The sequence below is a fragment of the Onychomys torridus genome, chromosome 6 (genome assembly GCF_903995425.1).
Source record: "Onychomys torridus chromosome 6, mOncTor1.1, whole genome shotgun sequence".
Taxonomy (NCBI): domain Eukaryota; kingdom Metazoa; phylum Chordata; class Mammalia; order Rodentia; family Cricetidae; genus Onychomys; species Onychomys torridus.
The window spans coordinates 63,177,498-63,200,374 of NC_050448.1; the positions used below are offsets into that span (position 1 = coordinate 63,177,498).

General features: G+C 42.5%; 1 long non-coding RNA gene across 3 annotated transcripts in view; it reads right to left on the bottom strand.

Moving 5' to 3' along the window:
* Positions 1–22,877, bottom strand: part of LOC118585866 — a 60,572-nt gene that overhangs the window by 33,794 nt on the left and 3,901 nt on the right. For 2 of the 3 annotated variants that reach the window (XR_004945242.1, XR_004945241.1), the window contains exons 2-4: positions 18,060–18,161; positions 3,156–3,261; positions 1,535–1,845 (exon numbers count right to left, since the gene is read on the bottom strand). This is a non-coding gene — a long non-coding RNA (uncharacterized LOC118585866). The remainder of the gene's footprint in view (positions 1–1,534; positions 1,846–3,155; positions 3,262–18,059; positions 18,162–22,877) is intronic. The other variant, XR_004945243.1, reaches the window with a different exon arrangement.

Consider the following 22,877-nt stretch of genomic DNA (forward strand, 5'->3'; position numbering starts at 1 on the left):
TCTTTACAGTGCACAAGAGGATTATCCTACAGAAAAGATTCTGAAGTCTCTTCCTAATATTCATAACAGTCTTTTAGTGGTGATCACCTAGAAAGTTGAAACAAGTCTCCTGACATGCAGGATGTTGGACAGTGCTCTGTGACAGAACACCTGACGAAAGGGGCTTCCGCTTTAAAAGGGAGAAATGGAGGAACAACAACTAAAGATTGGCCAAAGCAAAACCAAAGCCCGGCAGGGCAAACACCAGACCTTGCAGCTACATGTCTGGCGACTAGCATCATTTGGGATCCTAGAGGTTTTGGAATCCAGCAGGACTGCCTTTCCTGCAGCACATGGGGCTTCTCCTCTTGGAGACTTCAGCTTTCCTCTGTGAACACCCCATTCCTGGACTCTCTGACATGGTGGAGTCTCCACTGTAACTTAGGTTCCCCCTTCACAGCTTCATACACAGCCTCGTCAGGAGCTCTGTTCAGAGAATCTGCCCCTGCCATGCGTTGCTTGTTTGGCCTCAGTAGGTTTTTAGAATACAGGTGCAAGTCTCTATGGCCCCTTCATGCTTGTGTCTAGCACCACACAGATGACGTGTGTTCCCGATACCAACTTGAGATGTATCTTGGCTTCCCTCTAGTACAACCACAATAGCCTCTGCTTGGCTGTACCTGGGAAGCACTTTCCTAGCAAGCCCTGGATGCTTTGGAGGCTCTCTTTGTTCAGGTACTCTTTTTTCTTCCTTCCTTCCTCCGTTCCTTCCTTCCTTCCTTCCTTTCTTTCTTTCTTTCTTTTTTTTTTGTTTTTGTTTTTGTTTTGTTTTGTTTTTTGTTTTTTGTTTTTGTTTTTGGAGACAGGATTTCTCTGTGTAACAGCCTTGGCTGTCCTGGAACTCACTTTGTAGACTAGTCTGGCCTCGAACTCACAGAGATCTGCCTGACTCTGCCTCCCAAGTGCTGGGATTAAAGGTGTGCACCACCACCACCCGGCAGGTACTCTTTTTTCAAATGAACTTTTATTTTTGTGCACTGGAGCCTTTGGGACTTGTCCTCAGCTCCTTTCTGACCATCTCATTACAAAATGCACAGTTTCTCTTTAATAGCATCAATCTCTAGCAATTACAGCCACTTTGTCTGAACCTACATTGTTGAGCAAATTTAACTATTGTCACACTTCCTACTGAACAAACTCAACATGTTTTATATATTCCTGTCCTGCTTTCTGCTTTGAATTCTCCCACTAGATGCAGTGAGCGATAACCATACCACAGTCTGAGTAGTGTATTGTCTCAAGATTCTTTCCAACAAGATAATTGGCCCATTCTTTCAAAACTGCGAAGGCTTACTCAGATTTTCAGGCATATGTAGAACACAAGCAGATGCTTTGCCAGAATGTAATATGAATATCCTCCAGTTCAATTCCCAATCTTTGCTCCTCTCTCAAACCTCATAAGCAGTCTTTCCTGTCTCCATTTCTGGGATTAAAGGCATGCACCAGCACCACCACCACCATCACCCCCCCCCCCCCCCCCCCCCACCCAGCTTACTGTCTCCATTTCTGCTGGCATGATGCTGATCCTCTGAGTTCCCACTAGAATGACTTGTTAAGTTCAGCTTGAAGAATTAGAAGGCTTCTCTAGGATGAAGCACCAAGCTCTTCTACATTCCTCCTACAGACCAGTTCAAAAGCCTATGAGCAACACGGTCAGGTTCATCACAGCAACAGTGCCACCGACAAAAGCAACTGTGGCTATTACTGGAGGGGATCTGTGGGTGCCCGTGACGCGATGTCAGGATCCTCTTTGTTTCAAACAGCAAATTGTACACGACACAGAAGGGTAGCAATGAAAGTCTGGATCTGTTAGAAGTGAGAGTGAAAGCAGGGAGTAAGGTCCATTAATAGCAGCAGGTTTGAGCAAACGTGGCTCAAGAGCCCTGAGCTCCTTTCATGAATCTAGGTAAAGTGAGGAGCTCATCCCCGTGGGTAGGAATGGGATGATCCTTACCCCGATTGACAGATAACCTGATAAAACTGTTATTATTTTATTGAATAACCCGCATGTGAGCAGGCCATACATTCCACAAAAGCACGTGCCTACGAAGTCATACATATGCATGAGATGATAAATAGGACTCTTTCCTAACTGTCACTTCAAGGACAGATTGGCCTTCACTGCTTGTGCCCAGCACCACTTAAGCATGCCTTGTTCATCTTTCCTTTTACGAGGAAGTACCTGACCACAAGTTACCCACAGGAGAAGAGGGTATGCACAGGCATGCACGTGTATACGGAGGCTTACACAAACACATACCTACACACACATACATAAGCAAAAATCCCTTTTAAAAAGGGCTGAGTGGTGGCGCACGCCTTTAATCCCAGCACTCAGGAGGTAGAGCCAGGCAGATCTCTGTGAGTTCGAGGCCAGCCTGGGCTACCAAGTGAGTTCCAGGAAAGGTGCAAAGCTACACAGAGAAACCCTGTCTCAGAAAACCAAACAAAAAAAGGGCTGAGTGAGATTGCTCATTGGGTGAAGCCATTGCTGTGCAAGACTGATGACCTGAATTTGGTCTTCAGAGCCTACATAAACGTGGAAGGAGAGAACCAATTCTATAAATTTATCCTCAGACCTCCCCATGGGTGCTGGGCTCTGCACACAAGCATGAGGCAGAGAGAGCTAACTTAGAATGACAAAGCCCACCCCCAGTGACACACCTCCTCCTACAAGGCCACACCTCCTAATCCTTCCTGAATAGTTTTACCAACTGGTGACCAACTATTCAAATATATGAGCCTATGGCAGCTGGTCTCATTTAAGCTGCCATAATACCAAATGCCTTTGTTATCCCTTTCTACATGAGAAGTCATTTTTTTAAAGTGAAAGTGAGAGCTGGAGAGAAGGCTCAACTGTTAAGAGAGTGTGCTGCTCTTTCAGAGGACTTGAGTTCAGTTCCCAGCACCCATGTGAAGTGGCTCACAGCCCTCTGTACCTCCAGCTCCGGGGATCGATCAACATCTCTAACTTCTCTGGACACCAACACTCACGTGCACATATCCACAAACAGACATATACTCATAATTAAAAGTAATTGAAGAAAAAAGTAAAAAGTGGTTAATTTCACAAAGCTGGAGTTTGGTGACATGTAAGTAACAAATGAGACGCTTACCTAAATTCTACACTTGGAAGCAAAAGTAATACCTCTCCAAGGTGGATCTAGATACACACGGGCAAGCTTAGTCCAATGGAAGTAAGCAGGGAAACGGGCAAAGAGCCTTTGGGAAGAAATAGTAACATGTCACATTTGGGTTTTATGTAGGCAATCTGGACTTCTCTATTTTGGGATAGGATACACTTACACATTCTAGACATTTAAATAAAGAGGTATTCTTTGTTCTTTTATCCTGTACCACAATCTGCTGCCAAAACACACCCCAGGGGCTAGGGGTTAGCTCAGTGATAGGATACTTACTTAGCATATGTGAGACTCTGGGCTTCATTTTCAGCAATGAAAGAAAAAAAAAATCCTAAACAAAACTAAATGAAAGTGCCTATGGGGTTTGGTGGTGGTGCATACCTGTCATCCCAGAACTGGGGAGGTGAAATGGGGGAGGACTCGAAGTTCAAGGTCATCTTCACCTATGTAGTGAGCTCAAGGACAGTGTGGGCTGCTGAGACTCACCCTTCAATTTCCTCAATCTAACAAACGAAACAGTAAATGTTTTTTGTTTGTTTGTTTGTTTATCGAGGCAGGGTTTCTCTGTGTAGCTTTGCGCCTTTCCTGGGACTCGCTTTGTAGACCAGGCTGGCCTGGAACTCACAGAGATCCACCTGCCTCTGCCTCCTGAGTGCTGGGATTAAAGGCGTGCGCCACCAACACCTGGCACAGTAAATGTTTTTATCAACAATTTCTTCAAGGCAGAGCACAGTGGCAAATGCCTTTTTTATTTAAAAAAAAGTTTCCTCAGACAAGGAGTGGTGATTTGTGCCTGTAATCTTAGTACTTGGGAGGCTGATGCAGGAGGATTACCAGGTCTTCATGAGTTCTAGGCCAATCAGGTTTACACAGTCACTCCCAGACTTGTTAGGGCTACAAAGCAAGACATTAATCATACAAAACAAATGGGAAAAATTCTCTGATTATATTGATCTTTGCCTCAAATTTTTTCATTCTATGAGATAAAGTATTCATCTGAAATAATTAAGGAACTGAATATTATTTTTACTTTGTTTTAACAAGGGAGAATATAACTAAACAGAATTTCATTTATGTATGCGTTCCAGTCATATTTTAATGATGATCAACACCCTAAGAAAATACAGATTTCCCTTTTCATAATATATAAAAGCAAAAGCTTCCTGTAATAATCATGGCAGCTGTTGGTCAAGTTATCTGAAAAGTTAAAAAACAGAAACCAATTATGAATTATGTGTATAATTGACTATATTTATGCTTCAGTACACTATTTTTCTATTCCATGGTTTTCATAGAAAATCTAAGATGTAATGCCAGGCATGGTGGATCATATCTGTATTCCAGAATTTGGGGGGGTTCAGGCAGGAAGATGGAGTTTGAGGCTAGTCTGGGGTAAATAATGCCATCCTGCACTTAAAAAAGAATTACCATAGAGTGAGATAGTATTTCACTTATATGATCTGAGTGCTGCTCTAGGGTCTGGAGGTTCAGTGAGAAGCACTTCAAGGCCATGACCTAAGAGATTCTTTTTCAAAAAGTGAAGGTAGAATTTTTACTACACTTCCTCTCATTAAATGATTTACTTAGCACCTACCTACCTTCCGTCAGGCCCAGTGTGGGCCCCGGGGTTCTAAGATTAAAGATAGTTTTTACCTCCATAATGGTGGGGTCACAAATAATACAGCAGTCAATTAAAATCTCTAGATCCTTCAATTCTCCCCAATTTATAAGTGCATCAGTTCTTCATCTGTAAAATGGGGTTCATATACAAATTTGTTAGCTTTGTTACCAGCATGAAAAAATATCATGTAGCAATGTGGATCCTGGGTAGTCAGGCTTCTAACTGGTTCACTGACTCCAATCCCCAAAGTAGCAATCCTATTTCATGCCTCAGTGGACTGGCAAATTACTACATGTCCTGGAGTTTCAGGACTACTTGTGACATTTAAAACCTCTAATGCTAGATTGTGGGATGTTGGATCCACGAGGCAAGTACTATGTTTGGGGTAAAAGTAGGCTGCCGTGGGAATACAGAAAAAGGACCCTTGCTGTTGGGGTTGTAGCCCAAGGGTGGAATTTTTTCCCTAGCATTCCAGGGCTTGGGTTCTACAGGAGTGGGGGCGTGGCCTGGGGGAAGTGATAGGGGATAGGTAATCCTGAAGTAAGATGTAGAGGAGAATTAGTGCTGAAGCTGGGATCTACTGCTTTAGAGAAGCCATGAATACCAAACCACAGGTTGAGAAGAGACTTTTGAGCCCACTCTGGTCCACTTGCTGAAGCCCATGAAGCTGACTTAGAATAATGTTTTTTAGATGAATAAAGTAGGGAAGCAGTTACTGCAGCAGTTATCAGAATATTTAAAACACAAGTGCAATGCATGCATGCATACATTTATCCACTCATCAATAATAAGGTCTAGTGGTAGGTGTAATACTACTGTCATTTCTGGGGCTGGAGAGTTGGGCCAGTGGTTAAGAGCATTTTTGCTCTTGAAGAGGACCTGGGTTTAAATTCCTAGTACCCTCAAGGTGGCTCACAACTGTCTGTAACTCTAGTCCCAGAATCCGATGCCCTTTTTTGGCCTCCATGGTCACCAGGCATGCGTGTGGTATGAATACATACATGCAGACAAAATACTAAAAAAAAACCAAAACCAAAAACAAAAAACCACTTTAAAAAATAGCCACCATAATTTCACAATAGCGATAAGGATAATGTTTTTTTTAAATATCTCTAATAACAGGAATACACTGAGTATTTTGATTTCTAATGGTTGTAAAGTCATATTGTTTGTTTTATTTTTCAGGTAGTCTGGCTATGTAGCACAGGCTGGTGTAGAATTCTGTACCCTCTGTCCCTTGCCTCCTGAAGAATGTGCCACTATGCTGGGACTTTTATTTTATTCTACTTATGTTTAGCCACAGTGAGGACCTGTTCTCCCTTTTCTTCGACCTCCTCCAACCCACTTTTCCCACGCTAAGCAAGCAGTCTGTCACTAGGTTACAGTCTAAGCCCAGATACTGTTAATGTTGGCAATTATTTATTGCACTCACAATTACAGGACATCTTAAATTTCAGTTAGATATGAGTAAAAAATAAATGTGTATTTTTTTTTTTAACCTGAGGGCCTTGCGCTTGCTAGGCAAGCGCTCTACCACTGAGCTAAATCCCCAACCCCGTGTATTTTTCCTATGTCCCGGTTCAGCCTACCCCAGCCTCCAGATTATGAGCCCCTGGTTTCACTCTGTAGCCTCCTAGCAATGCCCCTGCATCCAGTCAGATCCCATCTCTAACTCTGGTTAAGCCATTCCCCTCCTTAAAATTTTTCACTGGTTCCCTTGGTCTTCACAATTAAGTCAAAGTTATTATTACGATTATTATTATTTTCGGTGAGTCACAAATCCCTCTAAAATGGGTCTGTCTCTGCTCCCCAACTTCTGTTCTCTTTTCCAGAACTTGTCAGTTCACTCCCCCAACCCCAGACAGGCTCTTGCTCTGCAGGTCAGGTGTCCTCAAACTCAAAGCTGTCCTCTACAGACTACTGAACCCTGGGTTTACAGGCAGGTGCCACGCCCAGCTATAAGCACTGTCAGTGCTCTGTGATATATCAGCACAATGTGAGATCCGCTCTGTTCACTGTTTGGTTACCAGGGTTTCCCAAGAGCCTGGAACACAATCTGCCTAGTCCCAAAGTGCTACACAATTCTAGGGTGTGTCTTTCCTTCTGAATTCTCCTGGGATTGTGTAACTATCAACTCCAGGCAGACAGTATTTTACTGAAGAATAAACTGGCCTCAGCTGGATGAGGAAGAGGTCTCTAGGGGACAAATTTAGGCAGGAGTCATCCTGGGATTATAGGTACTCAGTTTTCTAAATCAAGTATTTTTTTTTATCTTCTTGCATGTTCGTAATCATTTATAATGCAAAAGCAATTATAATTGCAGGAACCTTTTCTGATTTCAAGTAGAATTGTTCCTTTTACAACTTCTGAGTAAACTGTTTATTTACTGGAGTGGGGTTTATAAACTCTGGCCAATGAGCTAACTCTGTTCTGTCAAGTGTTTTTGTGATATCCAAACTAAAAATGATTTTTACGCTTTAAAATTACTGGAGGGCAAAAGTCAAAAGAATAATGTATCATGTTCATAAAGTTTTATATTCTTTCATTTAGATACCGTTATGGCTACTGTCCTGTTATGGGGCCAAGTTGTTAGGTGTGTAGACAGAAGAAAGACCTCAGAGAGGTACAGGAAAAGCTTTTATTGGTTGAGACTGAGTAGAGGTGCAGCTCAGACCAAGGGCGAGTCAGGGGTGACTCCTCAAACAAGGAGGACGTGGTAGTCAAACAGAAAGATTTCCCACCAAAATTTTCCATTCAGGTTCGTCACTCAAATAATAGGTTCAAATTTGCTTCGAGTGCCCATTCCTGAGTGGTCGGTGGCAGGTCCTCCAGGCCAGTAAGGAATTGACGCCTGCAGAGAGTGTTGCCATCTAGGCAGTGGCTAGGCTCTGTTGTAAGCAGCTCATTGGTCAGCTTTGGCTGCAGGATAAAGCAGGGTTTCTGGAGGCTGGCTCTTCTCCCCATCTGTGCCAGTAGGATGTGTTTACAGCTGCTGTGGCTTTAACTCTGGGGCTGCTTGAACTCTGGGTCCTCACTTACATCTTTGCTTGATCTCCTTGGGAAAAGCCCAAACAGGTATGATCCCTGTGGGGCCCCACTCCCAGCAGCTGATTATACTATCCTCATTTTGGGTAATTCCAATCTGTCTCATTCTCGTTGCAATGACGAATTTGAATAGTTGCAGCAGAGATCATATGGCTTCGCTGGGAGTGGTGGGGCACGCTTAAAACCTAGCTAGCACTTGGGAGGTGGAAGCAAGAAGCTCAGTAGTTGAAGATCATCCTCAACTATACAGTGAGTTCAAGGCCAGCCTGGGCTACAGAAGAACCTCTCTCAAAAGAGCCAACTCAGAAAAGTGGGGAGGGATCATATGGTTTGCAACGTCTAAAATATTCATACTACCTTTTATCAACAATGTTTGTGAGTCCTGTATTCACTCTCAACCCCTTGATGGCACAGTCGTGTAAATAAAAGGCATTCCATACATGTTTGTTGTGTTGAAGTGAAGTTCTAAAGTGTCTTGATTTAACTCGTTGTTGTTACCATGCTAGGGATGAAATCTATACCTGAAACTGATAGGCAACTACTCTACCACTGACTTGCCTGTCTCTCTCCTCTCTTTCTGTTTCTATCTGTCTCTCTCCTTAAGAGAGAAACAGTTAAGAGCACTAGCTGTTCTTCCAGAGGACCCAGGTTCAATTCCCAGCAGCCACATGGCAGCTCATAACTATCTGTAACTCCATTTCTAGGAGATCCAACACCCTCATACAGACATACATGCAGGCAAAGCACCAATGCACATAAAATAAAAATAAATCATTTTTAAAAGACAGAGTCTTCAGACTGGATTTAAGCCTAGAATCATCCTGCCTCTATCTCCCAAGTACTGGAATTACAGATCTACACCATCATGCCAAGTTACCCAAGCCTTCCTTTTTTTTTTTTTTTTTTTAAATTTAATTTTATGTGTATGAGTGTTTGGTCTATATGTATGTCTGTATACCACTTGCCTGGTGCTCAAGGAGGCCAGAAGAGGGCATGGGATCTCTCCAGCTCCTACCTCAGACTTCTTGATTTAAGTTTTATGACTCAAATTCTTTGCCTGGCTGTAGGCAGAGTTTTTGTTGGGACCGCCAGCTCCAAAATAACTACCCAAAGATTTAATATTAATTATAAATGCTCTGCTGATAGCTCAGGCTTGTTACTATCTAACTCTTACATTTTAAATTAACCCATATTTCTTATCTACCCTCTGCCATGTAGCAGTACTTTTTTTTCAACAAGGCACATTCATCTTGTTTCTCTCTTTGTCTCCTGGAGACTCCCTTGACTCTGCCCTTCTTCTTTCCAGCATCCTCTGTGTCTTGCTGTCCTACCCAGCTCTTTTATTAAACCAATCAGAAGGTGCCTTGGCAAAGACACATCTTCACAGTATACAAAAAGATTACTCCATAACACCTGGCTCTACATAAATAATACTTACTAATTTGAATGAATATTATCTTAATAGTAAAAGTAGTTTTAGTTCCTTTTGCTTGTTTGTTTGTTGAGAAAGAGTCTGGTTATGTAGCCCAAGCTGGCCTCAAACTTGTGATCATCCTGTTTCATTTTCTCAGGCGCTGGGACTGCAGACATGTTCCTGCCTGGGTACAAATATTTGTGAAAATGTTTCTTTTAGGCATATACATTCATCCCATGTCTCAAAAAACAAAATAAACAAACAATACCTACATATTCACATTCAGCAAAAACACTAACATTTACTTTCCTTTTTTGGGAAGAAGAGGCAGAGGCACCAGAAGTTCAGGGTCAGCCTAAACTCCCTTGTCTCAAAAGAACCAAGCGCTGGAGAGAAGGGAGTAGGTGGTACTATATGAAAGACCCTGGGTTTCTAGTTCTAGCACCAAAGAAAAGGAAATTGTATGTGGGTGCTGGAAATTTCATCTGGGTCCTCTGAAAGAGCAGCTGGTGCTCTTAACCACTGAGCCATCTCTCCAGCCCCTATTTCCTTTTCTTTCTTTTTATTTTTTATTTTTTTGGTTTTTTGAGACAGGGTTTCTCTGTGTAGCTTTGCACCTTTCCTGGATCTCGCTCTGTAGACCAGGCTGGCCTTGAACTCACAAAGATCCACCTGCCTCTGCCTCCCGAGTGCTGGGATTAAAGGCACGTGCCACCACCGCCCGGCCTATTTCCTTTTCTTATCCACCTCCCCAAATCTCCTTCTTCTTTCCTAATAGTCCCCCAGCTTGCTTCATGAGTCCCCCCTCCCAGATCTTGTATATTCCAGAAACATGCAATGCTTATCTTTCTGACTGTGACTTAACATGCTAATATTCTCCGCCATTCACTTTCTTGCAAAGGTCATGATTTTTATCTTTTTGGCTATATAACACATTTTTAGTATATAGCATTTTTCCTCTTTTGTTCTCCTTCCCTCTCTCCCTCCCTCCCTCCCTTCCTTTTCTTTCTTCCTTTTTTTTCCTCTTTTTTTTTTTTTTTTTTTTTGTTTGGTGTGTGTGTCAGGGTCTTATTATTTTAGTCTGGCTGGCCTAGAACTTACTATGTAGACCAGGGCCAGCCTATCTGCCAAAGGCATGGCCACCACACCAGGCCAGTCCATGTTCTTAATTCAACTGTTGATGGGCGTGCAGCCTGGTTCCATATCTTGGGTACTGTGAATAGTGCCGTGATAAACAGGGACACAGAGTCATTTCCTCCAACAACTCCCCCAGATAGCTTTGCTGTGTACAGCACAGCCTTTCTTTGAATTCGATCCGCCGGCCTCAGCTCATTCAAATGTCATGTATACTTCCTTTTCTGGTCTTTTCTTGTATTTGTTCATTTGTTGCAGGGTCTCGTGTTTTTCAAGCAGGTCTCAAACTAGCTATGTACCTGAGGATGACCTTGAACTTCTGCCCCTTCTGTTTTCACCTCCAGGGACAAAAAGCAAAAATAAGTTCTAGCTGGGATATGGTTGTCCGTTGGAAATGATAAGGCCCCTAGAGTTTCAACATTTGCTTCTTTCATTTGAACACCAACTTCTATGGAAAGCACACCCTATCTATGAAAAAGGCTCCTGGAATTCCCAGCATTGTGGAGAGCAGAGTTGGGTCAGGAGGGAGTTCAAACTCAAAACAGAGTAAGGTAGAGGTGGGCAAGAAGCGTAAACAGCGTCTGTGGTTCTGAGAAGAAAGGGCAATTAAAAATGACCCCGGATGGGACTGAGGAGAGAGCTCAGTCAGTAGCGTGCTTGCCTCAGAAGCAGGAAGACATGAGTGTGGTCCCCACACCTGTGTAAAAAGCCCAATGAAATATGTACTTATATCATTTAATTTCAGTACCGGGGAGGAGAAAACAGGAGGATTAGCACTTTAAGGCTGACTTTGGATACACAATCGATAATAAAAATGATAAATAAATAAATAAATGCATAAATAAGTAAATGAATAAATGAACAAACAGATAAGTAAATAAATAATGACTAGATGTTTAGGTATATTCCTTCCTTTAGCTTCTACTAAATACTAGCACTTCACTGAAGGGGGTACACAGTTCCCAGGTCTCTGTACCTTTTATTTACCTCATTTTCTCCTTTGTCAACATGGCTGGACGATCTGTTAGCTTGGGGACTGTCAACTCTGTAATTCTAAGGGGTACAGTGGAATCTGTGGAGCTGGGAGTTCACCCCTCCAGACTGTGTACACAGAGCAGCCCTCAGGTGAGGAAGAGCGTGAGCAAGTAAGAGTGGCAGAAAGATGGAGATGACAATGGGAGTCTCAACCAAACCAAGTCTGCATGAAAATACCAGAAGGAAGCCTGGTGCTTTATGTGCTAATTTAAAAGCGAAATAATTCGCTCAATGCAGTATGCACACAACATCAAGAACAAGTGTACCGTTTAAAAGTTATCAGTAGTTCAGTACAAACTGAGGAGCAGATGCTGGGGCTATAGCTCACTCAGTAGAGTGCTAGCCTAGTGTGTATGAGGCCCTGGGTTTGATCCCCAGCATTGTACTAACAGGGTTTCCTTCTTAGTCAGGGTTTCTGTTGTTGCGACAAAACACCATGACCAAAAGGCAAGTTGGGGAGGAAAGGGTTTATTAGGCATTTCAACACTGTTGTTCATGGAAGTCAGGACAGGAACTCAAACAGGGTAGGATCCTGGAAGAGAGCTGCTTACTGGCTTGCTTCCCATGGCTTGCTCAGCCCACTCTCTTATAGAACCCAGGACCAGCAGCCCAGGGATGGCCCCACCCACCCTGGGCTGGGCCCTCCCCCATGATCACAAAATGAGAATATGCCTTACAGCTGGGTCTCAGCTGAGGCTCTTTCCCCTGATGACTCTACAGCTTGTGTCAAGTTGACACACAAAACCACCCAGTACAGTTTCCTTGTCAGACTATAATCCTAGCACTCAGTTCAAGGTCATCTTCTACTATGTAGTGAGTTCAAGGCTAGCAAATGAAACCATAAAGACAGAGACAAAAACTGGGCCAGTGGGTTGACTCATTGGGCAAAGGCCCATGCAAAGGCTTGATGACCCAAATTTGATCCCAGGGATACACATGGCAGAGGGACAGAATTGACTTTTGCAAGTTATCCTCTGATATGCCCACTACAATAGATGTAATACATTTTTAGAGAGTGAAGCATATTGGTAATTGTTTATGGCTCCCTGTGGTAATACATTGTGTACCCTAATAAATTTGCCTGAAGATCAGAGAACAGAACAACCCACTAGATTAAACAGAGAAGCCAGGCAGTGGTGGCACACACCTTTAATCCTAGCACTTGGGAGGCAGAGAGCTGTCTAGATCTCTGTGAGTTCAAAGCCACCCTGGATTACATGAGATTGACTCAATCTAGGAGAGAAACAGAGCCAGGCAGTGGTGGCACACACCTTTCATCCCAGTACTCGGAAAATTGAGACAGGAAATAATGTGGGTGGGATGAGAAAGGTCTATAAAGCTTGAGGAGACAGGAACTAAAGTCTTTTGGCTGAGGAAAGCTTTCCAGGCTGAGGAGTCCCAGAGATGAGAGGTGGCTTGCTCCTTTGTCTCTCTGATCTTTCAGCATTTACCCCAATATCAGACTCTGGTTTTCTTTGTTTTTTTGTTTTTTTTCTTTTTAATAAGAAGACCAATTAGCAATTCGTGTTACAGCTCCCAAGCTCAATTTCAGTTTTGGGAAATGCAGAACGGTGTTGTTTTGTAAGTTTTTTCTTTTTCCTGTTAAAACTGGGGTCATCAGTCTGGAGGCCGTCAAACCAGTTTGACGGGTACCCCTCCCACTCTTCCATCAGAAGCTGACCAGACCTTCCTGCTCACTGGTTAATGGTTAGAGCTGGATTGACAGGTACAACAATGGTGATGAATGGATTAGAGCTTTGCAAAGGCCACAGAGAAATTTTGTAAATAGAAATGAAGGCTGTGTAAATATAGTTCCTGCACTTTCTCTAATTTCCATGTCCATTCCCATGTCCTGGTAGAAAGAGACCACAGTAGACAGCTGACAATCCACAGAATAGTTTGTTTGGAGGGAGGGGGGTTGCATAGATGAAGGTGAGGAAGGTGTTTGGCTGCTGCTATTTTTTTTTTTTTAAGATTTATTTTTATGTCTGTCTGTCTGTCTGTATGTATGTATTTATTTATTTTTATTTTTCCAGGCAGGGTTTCTCTGCGTTGTTTTGGTACCTGTCCTGGATCTTGCTGTATAAGACCAAGCTGGCCTCACACTCACAGAGATCTGCCGCCTGGCTCTGCCCCCTGAGTGCTGGGACCAAAGGCGTGTGCCACCACCGCCTGGCTAAAGATTTATTTTTTATCTTACATCTATGGGTGTTTGGCTCTATGTATGTATGTCTTTGCCGCATGTGTATGCATTGCCCTTGAAGGGCAGACGAGGGTTTCTTTCGTACAGCCCTGGAACTGGTTGTTGGCTGCCTTGTAGGTGCTGGGAGTTGAACTGAGTCCCCTGGAAGAAGAGCCAGTGCTCCTAACTGCTGAACCATCTCCCCAGCTTGACCTGCTGCTATTTTCATCTAAAACAATGCTGACCAAGCTTTTCATTTCATGAGCTGCCATGTAGTCCCTGAAAGATTGTCAGTGATTAAAAAAATCATTAGGACATAATTGAGAGGTGAGTTCACTACAAAAGAAGTCAGAATTGTTGCTGACACAGGGACAAAAGGATGTATTGAGATGGAAATAAAGAGAATTTTGTAGTCGAGGAGCAGGCGAAGGATTCCCTGAAGGGTCTAGGGTGATAGGTTTGTTGATGGGTGGGGCGGAATTCGGAAACTCTAATCTTTGTAGGTTAGGTATGAACTTTGGGTAGGCTTCTCTCCTTCACCTGCAAAAAACTGCAGAGGAAGTAGACAGCAGTGTGGACCGGGCAGGAGAGCGGAAGGAAATTGGTTCTGGTGTGCTGGGGCTGGTCAGTTCTCGTCATCTTATTTGGTGGACTGCGCCTAAGGAAAGAGAAACCCACTACCAAGAGGTACCATCTTCAAAGAACATCAGAAGCCAAACATGGTGGACACGTCTTGAATCCTAGCACTCAGTGTGAGTTCAAAGTCTGACTGGTCTACATAGCGAGTTCGAGGCCAGTAGGAGTTACTTAGTGAGACCCTATTTCAAACAAAAACAAACAAACAAGCTCCTCCAAAATAACAACAGCAGCAGCAGCAGAAGAAAAAAAATAGAGCAATGGAAGGAGAAAAAGGAATAGAAAATAAATTAAAATGTTCTCTTTTGATTTAAGAACTAAAAAGTATCTGTAGCCCCAACAACTTTACATGACTGTCACAGGTGCTAATCAACCAGTAGAAATTGGCCTATCTTTATTATGTACTGATTGCCTACAGCCTGCCATGCTAAGAGCTTTGCTGTAATCTTCTTGGCACAACAATTTATAGATGAAGATATGCAAAGTTCAATAACTTAAATAACTTCACTAGTTGTGACGGCACATGCCTATAATCCCAACACTTGAGAGACAAGGATCGGAAACTCAGCCTCAAACTAGACCTTGTAATCAGGAGTTCAAGGTCATCTTCAGCGGCACATCAAGCGAGAGTCTAGACTGGGCTACATGAGACCGTGTCTCAAGAAAACAAAGTAACAACAACAACAACAACAAAACCCACCTAAAAATCCAACAAACAAAATATTTCTCAAATGCATAGAGCCCGTAAGTTGTAGAAGCAGTGTTTAAGTGTTTGGTGCCAAAGCCTATGCTCTTAGTGAACTACTTACTGTACAACTTTATGATGTTTCTAATAATGGCCAATTAGTGTATAAAACAGACAATAGCCTAAACCATGGCTTAGTAATCTCACGCAATAATTTATAGTTATTAAAGTCATGCTTAAAGGCCAGTGGAACAGCAATGTTAGCGACATAATCTCCCAGTAAAAAAAGCAGATTTCCAGTCTGTTTACTGCAATCTCTTTTATAATACATACCCTTTACATGGAATACATGTCTGTGCCAGGCTTAGAACCATTACTTTTGGTTATTTTTGCAATTATGAGCATATGGGTCTTTTTCCCATTTTTTGTAGCCTTTCTGCATATTCCAACTTTATACAATTAATGTCAATGACTTCTTTTTGCTGTTGTTTTGTTTTTTTGAGACAGGCTTTCTCTTTCTGTTTGTAGCTCTGGCTTTCCTGGAACCTGCTCTGTAGATCAAAAGAGATCTACCTGCCTCTGCCTCCTGAGTACTGGGATTAAAGGTGTGTGGAACCACGACCGCCCGGCTTGTTTTTTAAAAATAGTGTCACACTCTATAGCCTAGGCTGGCTTCCAGCCTTCAAGCCTCTTGAGTGTTATACAACGATAACATGCATTTTACTTCTGTAATGGTATTTAAAGTACAGTAGAGAAATACAATAAACAGAATAAAAAATACCTCGTCCACTTTATGACAGTTCAGGGAAAGGAAGAGTAAGAAGTGTGCCTGACGGGGCTGCAGAGATGGCTCAGAGGTTAAGAGCACCGGCTGCTCTTCCAGAGGACCCGGGTTCAATTCCCAGCAACCACGTGGTGGCTCACAACCATCTATAATGTGACCTGGTGCCATCTTCTGACATGCAGCCAAAACACTGTATATATAATAAATAAATAAATTTAAAAAAAAGAAGTGAGCCCAAGCATGTAGATGCAGCGCAGGTGCAGGCCTGTTGCAGACATGCCTCATAATTTCCCACCAGTCAGCCCCAGCTTCCCAGTGACCGTGAAGGAGCACAAGCACCCTGAGCATTTTCCTCCTTGCAGTGGTTTTTGGTTCTGGTGAGTCTTATTTTCTATCTACTCTACACCATGGTCTCCTTTTTTCTTAGTCTTCACTTTCTTCACGCCTTATCGCCTTTATGTTTCAAATACCTGCAGGCCTAGACATAGGTCTCTCCATCATCTACCTCAGAGGCAGAAAATAAATGACTTCAAGTGACTTCAAGAGCCAGGCCAGTGACGAATGACTGAAGCTCGCTTGATTTCACTGTCAGCCCTTGTCAGCCTCACCCAGGCATCTCTGCTTCAGTCATTGTCAATCCAGCAATTGCTCAAGGGAAAAAAAGCTCTGGGACATCTTTTCTCTATCCTTCATCTTCAGCTTCACCCCCTTGCACATGTTACATTAGGAAATAGTGGGATTTAGTTTGTTCTTCTGTATTTTCAAAGTGCATTTTTTTCCCCCGTGCTGGATCTCGTCAGGATGGCCTGAACTCTTTTTTGTTTGTTTGTTTTTCAAGAGAAGGTTTCTCTGTAGCTTTGGAGCCTGTCCTGGACTAGCTCTGTAGACCAGGCTGGCCTCGAACTCACAGAGTTCTGCCTGCCTCTGCCTCCCGAGTGCTGGGACTAAAGGCATGCGCCACCACTGCCCGGCAGGCCTGAACTCTTAAATCCTCCTGCCTCAGTCCTCTTTTAGCTGGCATCACAATGTATCTTGAGGGGGTGGGAGGAAGGTTTGGTGGGGGTGGGTAAAGCATTGCCTGAGAGACTGAATGTCAATCTCTGGGGCCCAAGTAAACCTGGATGCTATAGCTTCCATACCCTGTGTTCCCAGTATAAGGTGTATCGGTATGCTATAGAGCAAAACTTTACTTTAAAAAAAACCCCAAAACCACACAACCCTCCCTCTTCCTGTCAGAAAAAAACCAAGAAGTAATTAATGTTAACTGTGTAAGTTTGGAAAATTCAGAAAAGCTACCAAAAGATGGGAGGCAGAGACATGGGAGCCCAGAAGCTCACTCATGGGCCAGCTAGCCTGTGTACACAGAGGAGACAAGAGCAGTCCTGTCTCAAAGAGGGTAGAGGCAAGGGATGACACCAGAGGTTGTCTTCTGATCTACCTAACTACACACACACACACACACACACACACACACACACACACACCACACTCATACACTGACAAAAAGGTGTATATGTATGCATATGTATATTCTGAGACCTATCTGGAAGGGGCCTACACTCACATTTCATCTGCATATACATGTATATGTTTGAATTTCCCCCTTTTTATTTTCCACCGGTTTTTACATTTGTGCCTTCACTTACTTATTTCTTTTTGGACAGGTTTCCCAGGCTGGTCTCAAAGTTCTAGGCTCTTAAGTAGGTGGTACTATAGGAACATTCGGCTGCACCTGGCTTTTTTTTAAAGACAGATTCTCTTTGTGTAGTCCTGGCTGCTATGGAATTTGCTATATAGACCAGGCTGGCCTAGAACTCAGAGATTCTCCCATCTCTGTCTTCCAAGTGCTGGGATTTGAGGCGGGCACTGCTATGCCTGGCTTCTTCTGTTCTTGTTTTTTCCTGTCTTTTGCTCTTATTCTTCGTTGATCTCCATGTATGCTCCACACACAGCCAGGCAGCCACACTTATCTCTGAATTTGGAATCAGAACACCAGAAATGTGGTTCTGGCTTTTTTAAAAAAAATATATATATATTTTGTGAAGGGAAGATTTATTCACATGGGATGAATTGATTTAATAGTACTAAAAGGCAAATTCACTTTTGTTTCCTAGCAGTCAAATATTTGGCCACTCAAAGAAGAACAACAACAACAAAATCTTTTGCTTGGGGTCAGCGTGTGGTATTTGCCAAAAGCCTGATGACCTGAGTTCAATTCCCAGAGCCCCCATGGAAAGAACTGGCTGCACACAGCTGTCCTCTGTCCATCACACATCTAATGTAACAGGCAGTTGTATCCCCACACATGCATCATGTACACACACGCAATAATAATACATACATTTGTTTGCATGTTCTGTCCACCTTGTTCATCTCGGCTAATAATGGCTAAGGGAAAACTGCAACACAGGAAAATAAAATTCTCGTCTTACTTTTCATCCATCTGTAAAGAAAACACAGGCAGAATGAAATGAATGTGTTACGGTCTGTGGGGGCTGACTAAACTTGTTTCTACTGAAGTCAGTCTTGCTCATTTTTCAAGACCTCAGTTCATAGAATTACGTTTTTCTTTCAAGCGTTTACAGTATTGACTCATGTAACTCGAAACAGAGCTTCGGAAGTGCTCAGTGTTACTTTCTGTATTAGTCTTTTCTCATCTAAATCAAATGACATAAGCAAAATACCTTTTTAAAAAGGTTAAACACAAAGTCCTCCTGACGGACGAGCTCCATTAGAAAATGTTTAATTTAGCAGGGGGACAAAGACCTTATGGTTCTACTGTACAGCATCCAACAATTTCTCCAACCACTTCTACTGTAGTTCCATCAATCTCACTCACACTCTGGAAATTACAATTTTATAATTGTAATGTTAACTATCACCTCTAGCTCAGTAACTACATTTGCTCTAGAAATCAACTATTTAAAAAAGTTTCACACCAGAGTTGTGTCGTCTCTAGTATGGAATCTAAATGTATTTTCTCCTCTCTCTCTCTCTCTCTCTCTCTCTCTCTCTCTCTCTCTCTCTCTCTCTCTCTCTCTCTCTCTCTCTCTGAGCTGAGGATCGAACCCAGGGCCTTGCGCTTGTGTACTCTACCACTGAGCTAAATCCCCAACCTGGTATTTTCTTTCTTTCTTTTCTTTCCTTTTTCTTTCTTTCTTTCTTTCTTTTTCTTTTTCTTTTTTTTTTTTACACAGAATCCTGTTTTCTCTCCTTATTTAGAGAGCTAATGCCTTTTGGGAAAAAAATCAGATCATCCAGATTTGGGGACACTGTAGGTTGTTTCTAGTAACCTTAATAAGTGATACTAAAATCTTCATACAAATTGATTTGAAATAACATTAGACTTAGCTAGGAGCAGTGGCTTCTTGTCCAGCTACTCAGGAGGCTGAATGAAGCAAGATAATCACTAAAGCCAGGAATTCAAGACCAGCCTGGGCAATAGAGTGAGACTTCAGCTTAAAAAAAAAAAAAACAAACACAACCCCTAAACAACACACCCTCGTAAGCTGTGTAGAGTGGTTCATACACGGCTGGTATCCTGGCCCGTGGGAAGCTAATTCTGGAAGATGACAAACTTAAGGCCAATCTGTGCTATGTAGTAAGATCTGGTCTACAAAAGAACACCATAACAAAACAAAAAAGCCACTATACACAAACCACAGAAATCTCATTAAACTCGGAATATATGTTACCAAAGGAGTACCATGAAATCAAATAAAAGTAAGTGATCTCAGTGGTTGTTGCCTCACGTAACAGTTAGCTATAGCCAGTGTGGTTGTGCCTGTAACCCCAGCACTTGGGAGGCAGAGGCAGAGGCAGAGGCAGATCTCCTTGAGTTCAAGGCCAGTCTATTCTACATAGCAAATTACAGGCCAGCCATGGCTGCCGAGTGAGACCCTGCTTCACACAAAATTAAATAAAACGAACAAAACTAAAAGAAAAAAACAAACAAACAAAATAATTGACCAGGCAGCTGTAATAAAATCTTGATGTCTGGATCGTACTCATGATTCTGATTTAATGGGTCTAACACTGAAATTTATAAAAGGTTCCAGGTGAATCTGAAGACCTATCACCGAGACCACTGGATTAGGCTGTAACAACTCAAGATGGCGTTTTTCTATAATTGAGGCTAGTTGCTCATTTGACAAGGGTATATTTCTGCCATATCACTTTCCCAGAACTACATGCAACACACAGTAAAAGTATATATGTTTTAGGTATGTGGTTATAGCTAAACAATATCTATGTTTCCATATTCCTTACTAAAGATATCGTAGACTGTATCTATGAGGTGATGGCATTGATATTTTATTTTCATTTTCTGAGGAAAAGCCTTAAAATAAATCTCCTAGCTCTACATATTAATACTTGTAAAAATTATAAAGCAGTATGAAACTACAGTCCACCAATAACATATAATGGCTAACTCAACCAAAATATGTAGTGGAGATTGAAAGCTTCTAGTGATTTTCTTAAGAGGCTAGTAAAAATCTGCTACTTTATTGCTGAGAATCTTTTCAAGGTAAATAGATGATTGTCCTTGGGATGGAATTTGGTCCTTCACCAAGTTTATCACAGTCTGCCCTATCTCTTTAGCTTAACTTCTGCTTCCAGTTCAATCATAAACAACTTGCTGTTCCCAGGCTCACCAGTGTGTGTGTGTGTGTGTGTGTGTGTGTGTGTGTGTGTGTGTGTGTGTGTGTGACTAGAGACTGGACCTAGATCCTCACTCACATCAAGACAGCACTCTTTTACTAAGCTACATGACTACTACATCTCCCCCTCCATTCCCTTAAAGGATCCATTCTAAAGAGTAAAATGCAGCCTATAGCAGATGTGCTGTTCATCACTGTGCATCTGCAGTAAACTAGCGTGGGCACTTCCCCTTTGCCCAATACTATCTTAATTTTCATTTAGTGTATTTGAGCAGGTTTATGTTTCTCTGCAGAGAAAGTAATTTGGAGTACCTGTAAGGAAATGAGTGTTTCCTTTAATAAAACTAAACCCAGTTCTTGTTTAGCAAGAAAGGAAAAATCCTAGTGCCAGGTTCCACTTTATAACCCCTAATATGATTCCATACAAATCGTCCTTCTTTTTTTTTTCTTTGGTTTTTCGAGACAGGGTTTCTCTGTAGCTTTGGAGCCTGTCCTGGACTAGCTCTGTAGCCCAGGCTGGCCTTGAACTCACAGAGATCCGCCTGCCTCTGCCTCTGCCTCCCGAGTGCTGGGATTACAGGTGTGCGCCGCCACCGCCCGGCACAAATCATCCTTCTTTGGGTCTCTGACTAAACACAGTGATAACACTGCCTGCAGCATGCAGGCCCAGCCACGGGGACTATGAATTGGAGCACAGCGGGGGCCAGTCTGCAGTATTGGAAAGTTTTTCCTCTGGACAAACAGAGGGCAACTCAGAACTTGAGAATCTGTTTTATCTGATGTTTCATCTTCAGTCTAGAAGACAACTCAAGATCCATTGCTTACGTCAACATGTATCTAGTATCTTCCACAAAGTCTGTGTGGGTCCACAGGTTCTGCATGGGTTCTGACATATGTTGGCTGGGCCCTTAGTCTTCTCAGGGCTGAGACTGCAACATTCAAGATGATCTTACATGGAAGGCAGATGGGTATGGTTGTTGGCCAGATAACAGCTTGAGATGTTGGTTGACGGGCCTTGAAACTTCTCTACATGGCTTCAAGTAGCTTGGATCCTAAGAGACATTGTTCCAAGCATGCTACCCTATGCAGGAGTTTGTTTTTTTTTTCCCCCTGAGACCGAGTTTCTCTGTGTAACAGACCTGAGTGTCTTGCAACTTGCTCTGTAGACCAGGCTGGCCTCAAATTCAGAGATCCACCTGGCTCTGCCTCCTGAGTGCCCGGCAGAAGTAATCTCCACTTAGAGAGTGACTAACCAGTGGTTTTTGTCCTTGTATGGATAGTAAACTTCTCCTTTCAGAGGAAATCCTAGTCTCTCAGAGCCCTCAACCGGACAAGGATTTTAGGATATACCTCATAGATGCAGTAAGTACTCTAGTGATATGCACTCATATAAATTGTAGGGGTCACAGGATTGTAGCTCAGTGACAGTTCTTGTTTAGCATTCTAGATGCCCTGGGTTCCATCCCCAATGCTGAAAAAAAAAAAAAGTGTAGTGTTGTAGTGACTTGTCTTAGTGGAATTTCACTGCAGTCGAATGGAACTATCAAGAATGAACGGCGTGTATGCTTACACATCACTTAAGAACGGAATGGAGTCAGGTGTGGTAGCACATGCTTTAATCTCAGCACCCAGGAGGCTGAAGCAGGACTGCAGCAAGTGTGAGACCAGCTCGGGCCATATAGTGAGTTCTAGGATAGTTTGGACTTCATAGCACAAGAGTCTCTAAAACTCACCTCATCAACCAAACAGAAAGTCAGTAATGAGGGCTACTAACTTGTGAAGTTTTATTTGTATAACTTGCCAGCCGGCTCAGGCCTGGAGGAAAATGATTCTCCTTTTCTTGGTTAGCCGTAACGACACTAAATGGACTCATTAATCCTCATGTGCAGCAATTATTAGAGAAGAAAAGGTCCTCAGTTTGAGAGGGAGTGAGAGGGAGGCTTGGGAAGTGTTGGAAGGAAGAAAAGAGGGAGGGTGGAAATGTCAACACAGTATCCTCACATGAAATCTCAAAAATTTAAACAATTAAAAAAAGTTTGACTTTCTCACAAGAGGAAGCAAATTAGAAACATGAATTTCCAGCCTATACTTTGCTAAGTTGGGCTAAAGAATAGTTAAAATTCAAAATCCAGAGGTATACAAAGGTACATTGCCGGTCACATAGGTTGTACTTTCCTTGTAAGTTATCATTTAACCTATATATTTACAAAGTGCCAAGAAGTTACAATTGAGCGGATTGTTTTCCTGATAAAGAAAATTCCATCCCATCTCTGTTCTCATTTTTTCTTTGTATGTAGGTAAGAGTTCATAGATCAATAGTCTTGATTTCAGTATGAAATTACATTCTTTTTGCTTGAGTTCTTCTGAGTTATGTAGAAAGCTTCCTGATCTGAATTCACCCTCCCCCATCTCTTTACTGGGGACTGAACCCAGGACCTCACACATGCTAGGTAAGCATTCTTTACCACTGGGCTACATATATTCCCAATCTTTAAAAA